At 47.2% G+C, this 20,000-nt stretch overlaps 1 protein-coding gene across 1 annotated transcript in view; it reads right to left on the reverse strand.

The window, feature by feature from the left end:
* The window catches only part of LOC123992555 (guanylate cyclase soluble subunit alpha-2-like), a 124,526-nt gene that overhangs the window by 57,954 nt on the left and 46,572 nt on the right, over positions 1 to 20,000 (reverse strand). The gene's annotated exons all lie outside the window — the stretch shown is intronic.

The raw sequence follows: 20,000 nt of genomic DNA on the forward strand, positions 1-20,000 counted from the left end.
GGCCGCAACAATACCTTGGACTCTTAATCCTGCGTTTATTGGCGGCTCTCACCGTCTGTGCCCTGTAACGGCAAAGTGCAGACCTCACCCTCCTCCAGGTGCGCTCACAACGTTGGACAAACGCTGAGCGGAGGGAACGCTGGACTCGGCAAGCTGGGATGAGAACAGAGGAGGCTGGTAACCCAGACTACTCTGAAACGGAGATAACCCGGTAGCAGACGAAGGAAGCGGGTGTGAGCGTATTCTGCCCAGGGAGCTGTTCTGCCCAAGACGCAGGGTTTCTGAAAGAAAGGCTGCGTAGTATGCAACCAATCGTCTGATTGGCCCTCTCTGCTTGACCGTTAGACTGGGGATGAAACCTGGAAGAGAGACTGACGGACGCACCAATCAAACGACAGAACTCCCTCCAAAACTGTGACGTGAATTGCGGGCCTCTGTCTGAAACGGCGTCTAACGGGAGGCCATGAATTCTGAATACATTCTCAATAATGATTTGTGCCGTCTCCTTAGCGGAAGGAAGTTTAGCGAGGGGAATGAAATGTGCCGCCTTAGAGAACCTATCGACAACCGTCAGAATCACAGTCTTCCCCGCAGACAAAGGCAGACCGGTAATGAAGTCTAAGGCAATGTGAGACCATGGTCGAGAAGGAATGGGAGCGGTCTGAGACGACCGGCAGGAGGAGAGTTACCCGACTTAGTCTGCGCGCAGTCCGAACAAGCAGCCACGAAACGGCGCGTGTCACGCTCCTGAGTCGGCCACCAAAAGCGCTGGCGAATAGACGCAAGAGTGCCTCGAACACCGGGATGACCAGCTAACTTGGCAGAGTGAGCTCACTGAAGAACAGCCAGACGAGTGGAAACAGGAACGAAAAGGAGGTTACTAGGACAAGCGCGCGGCGACGCAGTGTGCGTGAGTGCTTGCTTAACCTGTCTTTCAATTCCCCAGACTGTTAACCCGACAACACGCCCATAAGGAAGAATCCCCTCGGGATCAGTAGAAGCCACAGAAGAACTAAACAGACGGGATAAGGCATCAGGCTTGGTGTTCTTGCTACCCGGACGGTAAGAAATCACAAACTCGAAACGAGCGAAAAACAACGCCCAACGAGCTTGACGGGCATTAAGTCGTTTGGCAGAACGGATGTACTCAAGGTTCTTATGGTCTGTCCAAACGACAAAAGGAACGGTCGCCCCCTCCAACCACTGTCGCCATTCGCCTAGGGCTAAGCGGATGGCGAGCAGTTCACGGTTACCCACATCATAGTTGCGCTCAGATGGCGACAGGCGATGAGAAAAATAAGCGCAAGGATGAACCTTATCGTCAGACTGGAAGCGCTGGGATAGGATGGCTCCCACGCCTACCTCTGAAGCGTCAACCTCGACAATGAATTGTCTAGTGACGTCAGGAGTAACGAGGATAGGAGCGGACGTAAAACGTTCTTTTAGAAGATCAAAAGCTCCCTGGGCGGAACCGGACCACTTAAAACACGTCTTGACAGAAGTAAGAGCTGTGAGAGGGGCAGCAACTTGACCGAAATTACGAATGAAACGCCGATAGAAATTAGCGAAACCTAAAAAAGCGCTGCAACTCGACACGTGACCTTGGAACGGGCCAATCACTGACAGCTTGGACCTAGCGGAATCCATCTGAATGCCTTCAGCGGAAATAACGGAACCGAGAAAAGTAACGGAGGAGACATGAAAAGAGCACTTCTCAGCCTTTACGTAGAGACAATTCTCTAAAAGGCGCTGTAGAACACGTCGAACGTGCTGAACATGAATCTCGAGTGACGGAGAAAAAATCAGGATATCGTCAAGATAGACAAAAACAAAAATGTTCAGCATGTCTCTCAGAACATCATTAACTAATGCCTGAAAAACAGCTGGCGCATTGGCGAGACCGAACGGCAGAACCCGGTACTCAAAATGCCCTAACGGAGTGTTAAACGCCGTTTTCCACTCGTCCCCCTCTCTGATGCGCACGAGATGGTAAGCGTTACGAAGGTCCAACTTAGTAAAGCACCTGGCTCCCTGCAGAATCTCGAAGGCTGATGACATAAGGGAAGCGGATAACGATTCTTAACCGTTATGTCATTCAGCCTCGATAATCCACGCAGGGGCGCAGAGTACCGTCCTTCTTTTTAACAAAAAGAACCCCGCCCCGGCCGGAGAAGAAGAAGGCACTATGGTACCGGCGTCAAGAGACACAGACAAATAATCCTCGAGAGCCTTACGTTCGGGAGCCGACAGAGAGTATAGTCTACCTCGAGGAGGAGTGGTCCCCGGAAGGAGATCAATACTACAATCATACGACCGGTGAGGAGGAAGGGAGTTGGCTCGGGACCGACTGAAGACCGTGCGCAGATCATGATATTCCTCCGGCACTCCTGTCAAATCGCCAGGTTCCTCCTGAGAAGTAGGGACAGAAGAAACGGGAGGGATGGCAGACATTAAACACTTCACATGACAAGAAACGTTCCAGGATAGGATAGAATTACTAGACCAATTAATAGAAGGATTATGACATACAAGCCAGGGATGACCCAAAACAACAGGTGTAAACGGTGAACGGAAAATCAAAAAGAAATAGTCTCACTGTGGTTACCAGATACTGTGAGAGTTAAAGGTAGTGTCTCAAATTTGATACTGGGAAGATGACTACCATCTAAGGCAAACATGGGCGTAGGCCTGTCTAACGGTCTGAAAGGAATGTTATGTTTCGAGCCCATGCTTCGTCCATGAAACAACCCTCAGCCCCAGAGTCAATCAAAGCACTGCATGTAGCACCCGAACCGGTCCAGCGTAGATGGACCGACATAGTAGTACAAGATCTAGATGAAGGGACCTGAGTAGTAGCGCTCACCAGTAGCCCTCCGCTTACTGATGGGCTCTGGCCTCTTACTGGACATGAATTAACAAAATGTCCAGCAACTCCGCAATAGAGGCACAGGCGGTTGGTGATCCTCCATTCCCTCTCCTTATTCGAGATGCGAATCCCTCCCAGCTGCATGGGCTCAGTCTCAAAGCCAGAGGAGGGAGATGGTTGCGATGCGGAGCAGGGAAACACCGTTGATGCGAGCTCTCTTCCACGAGCCCGGTGACGAAGATCTACCCGTCGTTCTATGCGGATGGCGAGAGCAATCAAAGAATCCACATCTGATGGAACCTCCCGGGAGAGAATCTCATCCTTAACCACTGCGTGGAGTCCCTCCAGAAAACGAGCGAGCAGCGCCGGCTCGTTCCACTCACTAGAGGCAGCAAGAGTGCGAAACTCAATAGAATAATCCGTTATGGACCGTTCACCTTGGCATAAGGAAGCCAGGGCCCTAGAAGCCTCCCTACCAAAAACTGAACGGTCAAAAACCCGAATCATCTCCTCTTTAAAGTTCTGGAATTTGTTAGAGCAATCAGCCCTTGCCTCCCAGATAGCTGTGCCCCATTCTCGAGCCCGGCCAGTAAGGAGTGAAATGACGTAAGCAACCCGAGCTCTCTCTCTAGAGTATGTGTTGGGTTGGAGAGAGAACACAATCTCACACTGCGTGAGAAAGGAGCGACACTCAGTGGGCTGCCCGGAGTAGCAAGGTGGGTTATTAACCCTAGGTTCTGGAGGCTCGGCAGGCCAGGAAGTAACAGGTGGCACGAGACGTAGACTCTGGAACTGTCCAGAGAGGTCGGAAACCTGAGCGGCCAGGTTCTCCACGGCATGGCGAGCAGCAGACAATTCCTGCTCGTGTCTGCCGAGCATGGCTCCTTGGATCCTGACGGCAGTGTAACGAGCGTCTGTAGTCGCTGGGTCCATTCCTTGGTCGGTTCCTTCTGTCATGCGGGTGAAAGAGGACCCAAAAGCGACTTAACAGAAACAGAGTTTATTTAAGTCCAAACAGGGAATAACAGAAATCCTCTAGACTTGTAGAGGGGAAACAACTGGAGAAGCGGCCACAGACTGCAGGTCGCTTCGGGTAGGCGCAGGCCGTAGTCGACAGAGACACCTGCTCACACGCAGCATCTGATGAAGGCAAAAAAACACGACAGGACAGGGCGATACACAATCATAGCAAAAACACGACAGGACAGGGCGAAACGCAATCACAGCATGGTGAATACAATACACGGAACCGACGGGACAGGAACGGATCACAAAGGAATAAATAGGGACTCTAATCAGGGGAAAGGATCGGGAACAGGTGTGGGAAGACTAAATGATGATTAGGGGAATAGGAACAGCTGGGAGCAGGAACGGAACGATAGAGAGAAGAGAGAGCGAGAGAGTGAGAGAGGGAGGGGGAGAGAGAGGGATAGAAGGAGGGGAAAGAACCAAATAAGACCAGCAGAGGGAAACGAATAGCATGGGGAGCACAGGGACAAGACATGATAATAAATGACAAACATGACAGTAATCACTGCCAAAGGCACTTCAACAAAGTGCTGAGTAAAGGGTCTGAATACCTATGTACTTGCAAACATTTCTAAAAACCTATTTTTGCTTTGTCATTATGAGGTATTGTGTGTAGTTTGATGAGGGAGAAAAAGATTTCAATCAATATAGAATAAGGCTGTAACATAACAAAATGTGGATAAAGTCAAGGGGTTTGAATACTTTCCGAATGCACTGTATACTGTACAGTCGCAATGTGTATTGTGGGAGGATGTGACCAGGTGTTTTCTGTGGTTGTGGCAGGCAGAGTGGGAGGAGTCACATGGCTGACACAAAATTATTAATTATCACAAATTATCAAGGAACCCACCAGGTACAACCCTAAATCCATAAACATGGGCACCCTCAAAGATATTATCCGGACCAACTTGCCACCCAAACATCTCTGCTGTTTTAAATCAGGAACTCAAATATCACTGCTTCATTGCCTGAATCCGTTATGGGTCTGCAGTCAAACGACCACCCCTCATCTTTCTGGGGCTTCGTAAAGCACTTCTGCGATTATAGACCTTTCCAATTGACCTGGCCGGGTGTCCTGGAACGATATTGACCTCATACCGTCAGTAGAGGATGTCTGGTTGTTCGTTAAAAGTAATTTCCTCACCATCTTAACACAGTGTCCAAAGAAGGGCCAGATGTATACAAAATGGTGTTGTCTGCGTAGAGGTGGATCAAGGAATCACCCGCAGCAAGAGCGACATCATTGATATATACAGAGAAAAGAGTCAGCCCGAGAATTGAACTCTGTGGTCCCCCCATAGAGACTGCCAAATGTCCGGACAACAGGCCCTCCGATTTGGCACACTGAACTCTATCTGAGAAGTACGACTTGCAGGCTTGTTTTCGAGTTGCTGTGCGTTTTGTTGCCAACCTATTTTGCTACGTGACAACTTTACGGTTTTCACTTTTTAAATACCGTTCATATATTTATTTATTTTTTCCTCAACTTTTTCCTCAACTTTTTCACTCCGGACGCTTTATCTGGACACTATTCGTCAGGACCTCCAACAGCCGAAGCTAAGTAGTAACATTAACATGATGCCTTCTAATTGCAGTATCTGTACTCGCCTTATGGCGAGGATAGCTGTGGTACAAGCCCAGCTTCAGACGCAATCGTTAGGCAAGGGTAAGAGCGTCTGCTAAATGACTTAAATGTAAATGTAAATGTAAGGGTAATTTCAGTGTAGGAAAGGATGAAACAGCGTCTGTGCCACCAGTAAGTACAGAGAGTAGTATAAATCCCCTGGCACAGTCCCCGCAGCCGGACAACTTTCTCACGGTTTCTGGAAGGAAATGCTGTAGAACGCTCGACTGGTGTCGCTCATTCAGCCGACAGAAACTTTCAACCGATTTTCCCCATTAAGCAGCGGGTCGGGGTCAGAGGCCGAGTCTTCTCTGGTCTCTACTCCTCCCGTTACGGGGTCTGAGACGCCGAAGCTTCCCACCATTAGCTCTGACAAATTGAAAACTCTAGTCATTGGCGACTCCATTACCCGCAGGATTAGACTTAAAACGAATCATCCAGCGATCATACACTGTTTACCAGGGGGCAGGGCTACCGACGTTAAGGCTAATCTGAAGATGGTGCTGGCTAAAGCTAAAACTGGCGAGTGTAGAGAGTATAGAGATATTGTTATCCACGTCGGCACCAACGATGTTAGGATGAAACAGTCAGAGATCACCAAGCGCAACATAGCTTCTGCGTGCATATCAGCTAGAAAGATGTGTCGGCATCGAGTAATTGTCTCTGGCCCCCTCCCAGTTAGGGGAGTGATGAGCTCTACAGCAGTCTCACAACTCAATCGCTGGTTAAAAACTGTTTTCTGCCCCTCCCAAAAGATAGAATTTGTAGATAATTGGCCCTCTTTCTGGGACTCACCCACAAACAGGACCAAGCCTGGCCTGCTGAGGAGTGACGGACTCCATCCTAGCTGGAGGGGTGCTCTCATCTTATCAACCAACATAGACAGGGCTCTAACTCCTCTAGCTCCACAATGAAATAGGGTGCAGGCCAGGCAGCAGGCTGTTAGCCAGCCTGCCAGCATAGTGGAGTCTGCCACTAGCATAGTCAGTGTAGTCAGCTCAGCTATCACCATTGAGACAGTGTCTGTGCCTCAACCTCGGTTGGGCAAAACTAAACATGGCGGTGTTCGCCTTAGCAATCTCACTAGGATAAAGACCACCTCCATTCCTGTCATTACTGAAAGAGATCATGATACCTCACATCTCAAAATAGGGCTACTTAATGTTAGATCCCTTACTTCAAAGGCAATTATAGTCAATGAACTAATCACTGATCATAATATTGATGTGATTGGCCTGACTGAAACATGGCTTAAGCCTGATGAATTTACTGTTTTAAATGAGGCCTCACCTCCTGGCTATACTAGTGACCATATCCCCCGTGCATTCCGCAAAGGCGGAGGTGTTGCTAACATTTACGATAGCAAATTTCAATTTGCAAAAAAAAATGACAGTGATAAATTCATGAACTTCTTTGAGGAAAAGATTATGATTATTAGAAAGCAAATTACGGACTCCTCTTTAAACCTGCGTATTCCTCCAAACCTCAGTTGTCCTGAGTCTGCACAACTCTGCCAGGACCTAGGATCAAGAGAGACGCTCAAGTGTTTTAGTACTATATCTCTTGACACAATGATGAAAATCTAAACCTTCAAGCTGCATACTGGACCCTATTCCAACTAAACTACTGAAAGAGCTGCTTCCTGTGCTTGGCACTCCTATGTTGAACATAATAAACGGCTCTCTATCCACTGAATGTGTACCAAACACACTAAAAGTGTCAGTAATAAAGCCTCTCTTGAAAAAGCCAAACCTTGACCCAGAAAATATAAAAAACTATCGGCCTATATCGAATCTTCCATTCCTCTCAAAACTTTTAGAGGAGACTGTTGCGCAGCAACTCACTGCCTTCCTGAAGACAAACAATGTATACGAAATGCTTCAGTCTGGTTGTAGACCCCATCATAGCACTGAGACAGTACTTGTGAAGGTAGTAAATGACATTTTAATGGCATCGGACCGAGGCTCTGCATCTGTCCTCGTTCTCCTAGACCTTAGTGCTGCTTTTGATACCATCGATCACCACATTCTTTTGGAGGGATTGGAAACCCAAATTGGTCTACACGGACATGTTCTGGCCTGGTTTAGATCTTATCTGTCGGAAAGATATCAGTTTGTCTCTGTGAATGGTTTGTCCTCTGACAAATCAACTGTAAATTTCGGTGTTCCTCAAGGTTCCGTTTTAGGACCACTATTGTTTTCACTATATATTTGACCTCTTGGGGATGTTATTGGAAAACATAATGTTAACTTTCACTGCTATGCAGATGACACACAGCTGTACATTTAAATGAAACATGGTGAAGCCCCAAAATTGCCCTCGCTAGAAGCATGTGTTTCAGACATAAGGAAGTGGATGGCTGCAAACTTTCTACTATTAAACCCGGACAAAACAGAGATGCTTGTTCTAGGTCCCAAGATACAAAGATATCTTCTGTTGAATCTGACAATTCATCTTAATGGTTGTACAGTCGTCTCAAATAAAACTGTGAAGGACCTCGGCGTTACTCTGGACCCTGATCTCTCTTTTGAAGAACATATCAAGACCATTTCGAGGACAGCTTTTTTCCATCTACGTAATATTGCAAAAATCGGAAACATTCTGTCCAAAAATGATGCAGAAAAATTAATCCATGCTTTTGTCACTTCTAGGTTAGACTACTGCAATGCTCTACTTTCCGGCTACCCGGATAAAGCACTAAATAAACTTCAGTTAGTGCTAAATATGGCTGCTAGAATCCTGACTAGAAGCAAAACATTTGATCATATTACTCCAGTGCTAGCCTCTCTACACTGGCTTCCTGTCAAAGCAAGGGCTGATTTCAAAGTTTTACTGCTAACCTACAAAGCATTACATGGGCTTGCTCCTACCTATCTCTCTGATTTGGTCCTGCAGTACATATCTACACGTACGCTATGGTCACAAGACGCAGGCCTCCTAATTGTCCCTAGAATTTCTAAGCAAACAGCTGGAGGCAGGGCTTTCTCCTATAGAGCTCAATTTTTATGGAATGGTCTGCCTACCCATGTCAGAGACGCAAACTCGGTCTCAACCTTTAAGTCTTTACTGAAGACTCATCTCTTCAGTGGGTCATATGATTGAGTGTAGTCTGGCCCAGGAGTGGGAAAGTGAACGGAAAGGCTCTGGAGCAACGAACCGCCCTTGCTGTCTCTGCCTGGCCGGTTCCTCTTTCCACTGGGATTCTCTGCCTCTAACCCTATCACAGGGGCTGAGTCACTGGCTTACTGGGGCTCTCTCATGCCGTCCCTGGAGGGGGCGCGTCACCTGAATGGGTTGATTCACTGTTGTGGTCATCCTGTCTGGGTTGGCGCCCCCCCCCTTGGGTTGTGCCGTGGCGGAGATCTTTGTGGGCTATACTCAGCTTTGTCTCAGGATGGTAAGTTGGTGGTTGAAGATATCCCTCTAGTGGTGTGGGGGCTGTGCTTTGGCAAAGTGGGTGGGGTTATATCCTTCCTGTTTGGCCCTGTCCGGGGGTGTCCTAGGATGGGGCCACAGTGTCTCCTGACCCCTCCTGTCTCAGCCTCCAATATTTATGCTGCAGTAGTTTGTGTCGGGGGGCTAGGGTCAGTTTGTTATATCTGGAGTACTTCTCCTGTCATATTCGGTGTCCTGTGTGAATCTAAGTGTGCGTTCTCTAATTCTCTCCTTCTTTCTCTCTCTCGGAGCACCTGAGCCCTAGAACCATGCCCCAGGACTACCTGACATGATGACTCCTTGCTGTCCCCAGTCCACCTGGCCATGCTGCTGCTCCAGTTTCAACTGTTCTGCCTTATTATTATTCGACCATGCTGGTCATTTATGAACATTCGAACATCTTGGCCATGTTCTGTTATAATCTCCACCCGGCACAGCCAGAAGAGGACTGGCCACCCCACATAGCCTGGTTCCTCTCTAGGTTTCTTCCTAGGTGTTGGCCTTTCTAGGGAGTTTTTCCTAGCCACCGTGATTCTACACCTGCATTGCTTGCTGTTTGGGGTTTTAGGCTGGGTTTCTGTACAGCACTTTGAGATATCAGCTGATGTACGAAGGGCTATATAAATACATTTGATTTGTTTTGATTTGAAGTAGTTGGTGAACCAGGCAAGGTATTCATTTGGGAATCCAAGGCCGTTGAGTCTGCTGATAAGAATACGGTGATTGACAGAGTCGAAAGCCTTGGCAAGGTCGATGAAGACAGCTGCACAGTACTGTCTTTTATTGCTAGTGATTATGACATTGTTTAGGACCTTGAGCGTGGCTGAGGTGCCCCATTGACCAGCTCGGAAACCGGATTGTACAGCGGAGAAGGTACAGTGGGATTTGAAAAGGTCAGTGATCTGTTTGTTAACTTGGCTTTCGAAGACTTTGGAAAGGCAGGGCAGGATGGATATAGGTCTGTAACAGTTTGGGTCTAGAGTGTCACCCTCTTTGAAGAGGGGTTGACCTCGACAGCTTTAAAAATGTTTAGGAATCTCAGATGATACAAAAAGAGAGGTTGAACAGACTAGTAATAGGGGTTGCAACAATGGCGGCGGATCATTTTATAAATAGAGGGTCCAGGTTGTCTAGCCCATCTGATTTGTACGGGTCCAGGTTTTGCAGCTCTTTCAGAACATCTGCTATCTGGATTTAGGTGAAGGAGAAGCTGGGTGTCAAGGGATGACACTGGAGAGGCGAAGCAGGTATGGGGAGTCAAACATTTAATAGGGAACGGACATAGAACTAGACAGGAACAGCATCAGCACAGGGGGAACAAAGACAAATTACAATCATTGCAGCAGTGGGGAACAGAGTAGGGAACTGACAAATATTGGGGAGGTAATAAACAGGTGATGAGTGAGTCCAAGTGAGTCCAATATCCTCAAGGGCGCCAGGGGGGGAAGAGTGGGAGCAGTCGTGACACTGGAGAGGCTTGGGCAAGTAGCTGTGGGGGGGTGTGGAGCTGTTGGCCGAGGTTGGGGTAGCCAGGAGGAAAGCATGGCCAGCCGTAGAGAAATGCTAATTGAAATTCTCGATTATCGTGGATTTATTGGGAGTGACAGGGTTTCCTAGCCTCAGTGCAGTGGGCAGCTGGGAGGAGGTGCTTTTATTCTCCATGGACTTTAGTGTCCCAAACCTTTTGGAGTCAGAGCTACAGGATGCAAATTTCTGTTTGAAAAAGCTAGGCTTTGCTTTCCTAACTGTGTGTATTGGTTCCTGAAAATGTGCAAATCGCGGGGAGCTTCAATGCCATACAACACTCCTTCCGTGGCCTCCAACTGCTCTTAAACGCTAGTAAAACTAAATGCATACTTTTCAACCGATCGCCAGACTAGCATCACTACTCTACACGGTTCTGACTTAGAATATGTGGACAACTACAAATACCTAGGTGTCTGGTTAGACTGTAAACTCTACTTCCAGACTCATATTAAGCATCTCCAATCCAAAATTAAATCTATAATTGGCTTCCTATTTCGCAACAAAGACCCCTTCACTCACGCTGATAGATTTTGTACACATCTGGCTCTTGTTTTGAACACAGCATTAGTCTCAGCGGAGGGAGGGAGAGAGCAGCAGAGGTTCTGCATTAGAGGTCGACTGATTCATCGGAATGGCCGATTAATTAGGGGCGATTTCAAGTTTTCAAAACAATCGGAAATAGGTATTTTTGGGCGCCGATTTGTCAATTTAATGTATTTTTTTATACCTTTATTTAACTAGGCAAGTCAGTTAAGAACACATTCTTATTTTCAATGACGGCCTAGGAACGGTGGGTTAACTGCCTTGTTCAGGTACAGAATGACAGATTTACACCTTGTCAGCTCGGGGGATCCATTCTTGCAACCTTACAGTTAACTAGTCCAACGCATTAACGACCTGCCTCTCTCTCGTTGCACTCCACAAGGAAACTGCCTGTTACGCAAATGCAGTAAGCCAAGGTAAGTTACTAGCTAGCATTAAACTTATCTTATAAAAAACAATCAATCATAATCACTAGTTAACTACACATCGTTGTAATTGTCATTGTTACAATTCTTTTTTATTTTATTTTTATTTTATAAATCGTCTGATTAATTGGTATGGGCTTTTTTGGTCGTCCAATAATCGGTATCGGTGTTGAAAAATCATAGTCGGTCGACCGCATCGCATGTTCCCTGCTCTGTTCTTCCATTCCTCCAGTGAGACTGACCAGAGAGAGAGGCACCGTCTTCCACCTGAGGGTGAAATTCGAGTCGCACCGCATCTGCCTCAGGCACAAATGCATGTTGTTCCTATGACCAGAGAAAGTGAAATATTCCTTCATATTAAAATAGACACGACGAGCTCCAAATAATAATACAAATGCAGGGCTGTCGATACACTTGGCTACAAAGACTCATCTGTGTCCTTATCAAAGACAACTCTGTGTCCTTATCAAAGACAACTCTGTGTCCTTATCAAAGACAACGCTGTGTCCTTATCAAAGACAACTCTGTGTCCTTATCAAAGACAACTCTGTGTCCTTATCAAAGACAACGCTGTGTCCTTATCAAAGACAACGCTGTGTCCTTATCAAAGACAACTCTGTGTCCTTATCAAAGACAACGCTGTGTCCTTATCAAAGACAACTCTGTGTCCTTATCAAAGACAACTCTGTGTCTTTATCAAATACAACTCTGTGTCTTTATCAAATACAACTCTGTGTCCTTATCAAATACAACTCTGTGTCTTTATCAAATACAACTCTGTGTCTTTATCAAAGACAACTCTGTGTCCTTATCAAAGACAACGCTGTGTCCTTATCAAAGACAACTCTGTGTCCTTATCAAAGACAACTCTGTGTCCTTATCAAAGACAACGCTGTGTCCTTATCAAAGACAACTCTGTGTCCTTATCAAAGACAACTCTGTGTCCTTATCAAAGACAACGCTGTGTCCTTATCAAAGACAACTCTGTGTCCTTATCAAAGACAACGCTGTGTCCTTATCAAAGACAACGCTGTGTCCTTATCAAAGACAACTCTGTGTCCTTATCAAATACAACGCTGTGTCCTTAGCAAATACAACTCTGTGTCTTTATCAAATACAACTCTGTGTCTTTATCAAATACAACTCTGTGTCTTTATCAAATACAACTCTGTGTCTTTATCAAATACAACTCTGTGTCTTTATCAAATACAACTCTGTGTCTTTATCAAATACAACTCTGTGTCTTTATCAAATACAACTCTGTGTCTTTATCAAATACAACTCTGTGTCTTTATCAAATACAACTCTGTGTCTTTATCAAATACAACTCTGTGTCCTTATCAAATACAACTCTGTGTCCTTATCAAATAAAACTCTGTGTCCTTATCAAATACAACTCTGTGTCCTTATCAAATACAACTCTGTGTCCTTATCAAATACAACTCTGTGTCCTTATCAAATACAACTCTGTGTCTTTATCAAATACAACGCTGTGTCTTTATCAAAGACAACTCTGTGTCCTTATCAAAGACAAATCTGTGCCTTTATCAAAGACACATCTGTGTCCTTATCAAAGACAAATCTGTGCATTTATCAAAGACAAATCTGTGCCTTTATCAAATACAACTCTGTGTCCTTATCAAAGACAAAATCTGTGCATTTATCAAAGACAAATCTGTGCCTTTATCAAATACAACTCTGTGTCCTTATCAAATACAACTCTGTGTCTTTATCAAATACAACGCTGTGTCTTTATCAAAGACAACTCTGTGTCCTTATCAAAGACAAATCTGTGCCCTTATCAAAGACAACGCTGTGTCCTTATCAAAGACAAAATCTGTGCCCTTATCAAAGACAAAATCTGTGCCCTTATCAAAGACAAATCTGTGCCTTTAACAAAGACACATCTGTGTCCTTATCAAAGACAAATCTGTGCCTTTATCAAAGACAACTCTGTGCCTTTATCAAAGACAACTCTGTGTCCTTATCAAAGACAAATCTGTGCATTTATCAAAGACAAATCTGTGCCTTTATCAAAGACAAATCTGTGCCCTTATCAAAGACAACTCTGTGCCTTTATCAAATACAACGCTGTGTCTTTATCAAAGACAAATCTGTGCCCTTATCAAAGACAAATCTGTGTCTTTATCAAAGACAAATCTGTGCCTTTATCAAAGACAAATCTGTGCCTTTATCAAAGACAACTCTGTGTCCTTATCAAAGACAAATCTGTGCCTTTATCAAAGACAAATCTGTGCCCTTATCAAAGACAAATCTGTGCCTTTATCAAAGACAACTCTGTGTCCTTATCAAAGACAAATCTGTGCATTTATCAAAGACAAATCTGTGCCTTTATCAAAGACAACTCTGTGTCCTTATCAAAGACAAATCTGTGCATTTATCAAAGACAAATCTGTGCCTTTATCAAAGACAAATCTGTGCCCTTATCAAATACAACTCTGTGCCTTTATCAAATACAACGCTGTGTCTTTATCAAAGACAAATCTGTGCCTTTATCAAAGACAAATCTGTGCCCTTAACAAATACAACTCTGTGTCCTTATCAAAGACAATTCTGTGCCTTTATCAAAGACAACTCTGTGCCTTTATCAAATACAACGCTGTGTCTTTATCAAAGACAAATCTGTGTCTTTATCAAAGACAACTCTGTGCCCTTAACAAATACAACTCTGTGTCCTTATCAAAGACAAATCTGTGCCTTTATCAAAGACAACTCTGTGCCTTTATCAAAGACAACTCTGTGTCTTTTTCAAAGACAAATCTGTGCCTTTATCAAAGACAAATCTGTGCCTTTATCAAAGACAACTCTGTGTCCTTATCAAAGACAAATCTGTGAATTTATCAAAGACAAATCTGTGCCTTTATCAAAGACAAATCTGTGCCCTTATCAAAGACAACTCTGTGCCTTTATCAAATACAACGCTGCGTCTTTATCAAAGACAAATCTGTGCCCTTATCAAAGACAACTCTGTGCCTTTATCAAATACAACTCTGTGTCTTTATCAAAGAAAACTCTGTGCCCTTAACAAATACAACTCTGTGTCCTTATCAAAGACAAATCTGTGCCTTTATCAAAGACAACTCTGTGCCTTTATCAAAGACAACTCTGTGTCTTTTTCAAAGACAAATCTGTGCCTTTATCAAAGACAACTCTGTGCCTTTATCAAATACAACGCTGTGTCTTTATCAAAGACAACTCTGTGTCCTTATCAAAGACAAATCTGTGCCTTTATCAAAGACAAATCTGTGCCTTTATCAAAGACAAATCTGTGCCCTTATCAAAGACAACTCTGTGCCTTTATCAAAGACAACTCTGTGTCTTTATCAAAGACAACTATGTGTCCTTATCAATGACAACTCTGGGCTTTCATCAAAGACAACTCTGAGCTTTTATCGTTGGCTTTTCACCAGAAATGTTTGGTGATCGCTGATGTAGAGTATGCACACACACACGCATGCACAAGCACACACACACAGACCGACCAGGGGCTGTTCTGCCGGCCTTGTTGTGAGTCTCCCTGCTTTAACTCAGTTCACTCCTGTTCCCATCTCCCTCATCAGGACATACAGTTGTACACTCTCAGCAGCACTACAGTAACACACTCACACATCCACACAGACCACAGAGAACCACAGCCCCACTCTCAACCAGACGACAGAGAAGGAGGGAGAGAGAGAAAGAGACAGTGAGAGAATGAGAGATAGACAGAAAGTAAGAGAGAAAATTAGAGGTGGGCAGAGAGGGAAAAGCAGAGGGAGAAAGAGAGGATTTAAGCAGACTGGCGTGTAAACAGACTCAATTGCATAGAAGTACAGAGCACAAGTCAATGAGTCACACACACAAACACACAAATGCACACGTACATGCACAAAGCCTGCTCACAGACAAACACAGGTAGACGAAGGCATCCACACAGCCAAGCATCCTGAAACATGGTATCCCCCTATATGCCCACTCAGATCTATGTAAAAATCATGTGAGACCTTAAGGCCAACCAACTCTGCTGGCATCCGGCGCTTTACAGTGTGGATTTCTCTGCTGCTCTGTTGCTCTGTTATTGTGGAGGCTGTTTTACAAGACAATGTGTGTGTGTGTCTGCCTGCGCATGTGTGTGTGGTTGTGCGCGCTTGTGTGACAGGGAACAAAGAAGATTGAGACATTTAGTGAACCTTTGATCTGATGCCCCCCTCAACACTGTGATGTTTGTTGTTTGTTGTTCAGAAGAACAAAAAGAGAGGAGGCTTTGAAAGTCACTGCTCTCCCTTTCTCTCTGGGTCATATTTACACAACAGAGACTGGAGATGGTGACCGTATGACACAACACCAGCAGTAAAAACAGATGCATGATGTAAACTAGGTGCTCTTAAGGTTACACAGTAACACACAGCGTAAATTCAAACTGACACTGGTTGGAGAAGATGGATTACTTTGGAGGGGGGTTCTGGTTAGGTGAAGCGGGGAGGGGGTGGGGGTACTGGTTAGGTGAAGCGGGGAAGGGGTGGGGGTTCTGGTTAGGTGAAGCGGGGAGGGGGTGGGGGTTCTGGTTAGGTGAAGCAGGGAGGGGTGGGGGTTCTGGTTAGGTGAAGCGGGGTGGGGATTCTGGTTAGGTGAAGCGGGGAGGGGGTGGCGGTTCTGGTTAGGTGAAGCGGGGGGGGGGGGGGGGTACTGGTTAGGTGAAGCGGGGTGGGGGTACTAGTTAGGTGAAGCAGGGAGGGGGTGGGGGTTCTGGTTAGGTGAAGCGGGGAGGGGGTACTGGTTAGGTGAAGCGGGGATTGGGGTGGGGGTTCTGGTTAGGTGAAGCGGGGAGGGGGTGGGGGTTCTGGTTAGGTGAAGCGGGGAGGGGGTGGGGGTTCTGGTTAGGTGATGCGGGGAGGGGGGTGGGGGTTCTGGTTAGGTGAAGCGGGGAGGGGGTGGGGGTTCTGGTTAGGTGAAGCGGGGAGGGGTGGGGGTTCTGGTTAGGTGAAACGGGAGGGGGTGGGGGTTCTGGTTAGGTGAAGCGGGGAGGGGGTGGGGGTTCTGGTTAGGTGAAGCGGGGAGGGAAGTGGGGGTTCTGGTTAGGTGAAGCGGGGAGGGGGTACTGGTTAGGTGAAGCGGGGATTGGGGTGGGGGTTCTGGTTAGGTGAAGCGGGGAGGGGGTGGGGGTTCTGGTTAGGTGAAGTGGGGGAGGTGTGGGTTCTGGTTAGGTGAAGCGGGGAGGGGGTGGGGGTTCTGGTTAGGTGAAGCGGGGAGGGGGTGGGGGTTCTGGTTAGGTGAAGCGGGGGGGGGTGGGGGTTCTGGTTAGGTGAAGCGGGGAGGGGGTGGGGGTTCTGGTTAGGTGAAGCGGGGAGGGGGTGGCGGTTCTGGTTAGGTGAAGCGGGGAGGGGGTGGGGGTACTGGTTAGGTGAAGCGGGGTGGGGGTACTAGTTAGGTGAAGCAGGGAGGGGGTGGGGGTACTGGTTAGGTGAAGCGGGGAGGGGTGGGGGTTCTGGTTAGGTGAAGCGGGGAGGGGTGGGGGTTCTGGTTAGGTGAAGCGGGGAGGGGGTGGGGGTTCTGGTTAGGTGAAGCGGGGAGGGGGTGGGGGTTCTGGTTAGGTGAAGTGGGGAGGGGGTGGGGGTACTAGTTAGGTGAAGCGGGGAGGGGGTGGGGGTACTGGTTAGGTGAAGGGGGAGGGGTGGGGGTTCTGGTTAGGTGAAGCGGGGAGGGGGTTCTGGTTAGGTGAAGCGGGGGGGGGGTGGGGGTTCTGGTTAGGTGAAGCGGGGAGGGGGGTGGGGGTTCTGGTTAGGTGAAGCGGGGAGGGAAGTGGGGGTTCTGGTTAGGTGAAGCGGGGAGGGGGTACTGGTTAGGTGAAGCGGGGATTGGGGTGGGGGTTCTGGTTAGGTGAAGCGGGGGAGGGGGTGGGGGTTCTGGTTAGGTGAAGCGGGGGAGGGGTGGGGGTTCTGGTTAGGTGAAGCGGGGAAGGGGTGGGGGTTCTGGTTAGGTGAAGCGGGGAGGGGGGTGGGGGTTCTGGTTAGGTGAAGTGGGGAGGGGTGGGGGTTCTGGTTAGGTGAAGCGGGGAGGGGGTGGGGGTTCTGGTTAGGTGAAGCGAGGAGGGGGTTCTGGTTTGGTGAAGCGAGGAGGGAGGTAGGGGTTCTGTTTAGGTGCTGTGAGTAGGGGTGTGGGGGTTCTGGTTAGGTGCTGTGAGTAGAGGTGTGGGGGTTCTGGTTAGGTGCTGTGAGTAGGGGGGTGGGGGTTCTGGTTAGGTGAAGCGAGGTGGGGGTTCTGGTTAGGTGCTGTGAGTAGGGAGGTGGGGGTTCTGGTTAGGTGCTATGAGTAGAGGTGTGGGGGTTCTGGTTAGAGGAAAAGGGAAGGGGCAGACAGTGGTTTGGAGTGAAGGAGCTAGAGAGAGAGATGAGGGGGTCCTGATGGCATGTCAGTAAGATGTCTCTTCTGTGTGCAGAAAGGTGTACACACAGAGCTGGAGGTCTGGGCTTTCAGCATCAGTAATAACTGTGCTTGTGTGAGTATTTGTGTGTGTTGTGTGTGGGGGTTCTGGTTGTGGTGCTGTGTGTGTGGAGGTGTGGGGTTCTGGTTAGGTGCTGTGTGTGTGTGTGTGTGGGGTTCTGTGTTGTGTGGCATCAGTGTGTGTGCATCAGTGTGTGTGTGCATCAGTGGTTTGTGTGTGAAGGTGTGTGTGTGTGTGTGATGTGTGTGGGTCCTGATGGCATGTCAGTAAGATGTCTCTTCTGTGTGTGTGTGTGTGTGTGTGTGTGTGCTGGAGTGTGTGTGCTTGCATCAGTGTGTGTGCATCAGTGTGTGTGTGCATAACTGTGCTTGTGTGTGTGTGTGTGTGTGTGTGTGTGTGTGTGTGTGTGTGTGTGTGTGTGTGTGTGTGTGTGTGTGTGTGTGTGTGTGTGTGTGTGTGTGTGTGTGTGTGTGTGTGTGTGTGCATCAGTGTGTGTGCATCAGTGTGTGTGTGCATCTGTGTGTGTGTGTGTGTGTGTGTGTGTGTGTGTGTGTGTGTGTGTGTGTGTGTGTGTGTGTGTGTGTGTGTGTGTGTGTGTGTGTGTGTGTGTGTGTGTGTGTGTGTGTGTGTGTGTGTGTGAGAGAGAGAGAGAGAGAGAGAGAGAGAGAGAGAGAGAGAGAGAGAGAGAGAGAGAGAGAGAAAGAGAGAGAGAGAGAGAGAGAGAGAGAGAGACATTGAGAGAGAGAGAGAGAGAGGGGGAAGTTAAAGGAGTAAAGGAAAAGGAGAGTGAGACATTGGTACCACAGACAGAGATAAAACCTGTTCCCCCTCAGGAGACTGAAAAGTTTTGGCATGGGTCCTCAGATCCTACAGATTCTACAGCTGCACCATCGAGAGCATCCTGACTGGTTGCATCACTGCCTTGTATGGCAACTGCTCTGCCTCTGACCACAAGGTACTACAGAAGGTAGTGCGTACGGCCCAGTACATGACCGGGGCCAAGCTTCCTGCCATCCAGGACCTCTAAACCAGGCGGTGTCAGAGGAAGGCCCTAAAAATGTTCAAAGACTCCAGCCACCCCAGTCATAGACTGTTCTCTCTACTACCGCATGACAAGCGATACCGGAGGGCCAAGTCTAGGACCAAAAGGTTCCTTAACAGCTCCTACCCCCAAAGCCATAAGACTACTGAGCAGCTAATCAAATGGGTACCAGAGTATTTGCATTGCCCTCCCTCTCTTTTATGCTGCTGCTAATCTCTGTTTATTATCTATGTATATTAACTCTACCTACATGTACATATTACCTCAATTACCTCGACTAACCTGTGCCCACGCACATTGACTGTACCAGTAACCCCTGTATATAGACTCGCTATTGTTATTTACTGCTGCTCTTTAACTGTTTTACGTCTCTATTTTTTTTACTTAACACTTATTTTTCTTAAAACTATATTGTTGGTTAGGGACTAGTAAGTAAGCATTTCACTGTTAGGTCTGCTACACCTGTTGTATTTGGCGCATTTGATTTGAAGCACAGTGTTGGCAGCGTCAGGCTGTGGGGATGTTTTTCAGCAGCAGGGACTGGGAGACTAGTCAGGATTAAGGGGAAGATAAACAGAGCAAAGTACAGAGTGATCCTTGATGAAAACCTGCTCCAGAGCGCTTAGGAGCTCAGACTGAGGCGAAGGTTCCCCTACCAACAGGACAATGACCCTTAGCACGCAGCCAAGGCAATGCAGGAGTGGCTTTGGGACAAGTCTCTGAATGTCCTTGAGTGGCCCAGTCAGAGCCCAGACTTGAACACGATCGAAAATCTCTGGGGGAACCTGAAAATAGCTGTGCATTGATGCTCCCCATCCAACCTGACAGAGCTTGAGAGGATCTGCAGAGAAGAATGGGAGAAACTCCCCAAATACAGCTGTGCCAAGCTTGTTGCATCACACCCAAGAAGACTCGAGGATGTAATTCCTGCTTAAGGTGCTTCAACAAAGTACTGAGTAAAGGGTCTGAATACTTTTGTAAGTGTAATATTTCCGTGTGTTGTTTTTGTATACATATTTCCTTTGTCAGTATGGTAAACTGTGTGTAGTTTGATGAGGGGGGAATTA

Source organism: Oncorhynchus gorbuscha, linkage group LG13, assembly GCF_021184085.1.
Source record: "Oncorhynchus gorbuscha isolate QuinsamMale2020 ecotype Even-year linkage group LG13, OgorEven_v1.0, whole genome shotgun sequence".
Classification (NCBI taxonomy): domain Eukaryota; kingdom Metazoa; phylum Chordata; class Actinopteri; order Salmoniformes; family Salmonidae; genus Oncorhynchus; species Oncorhynchus gorbuscha.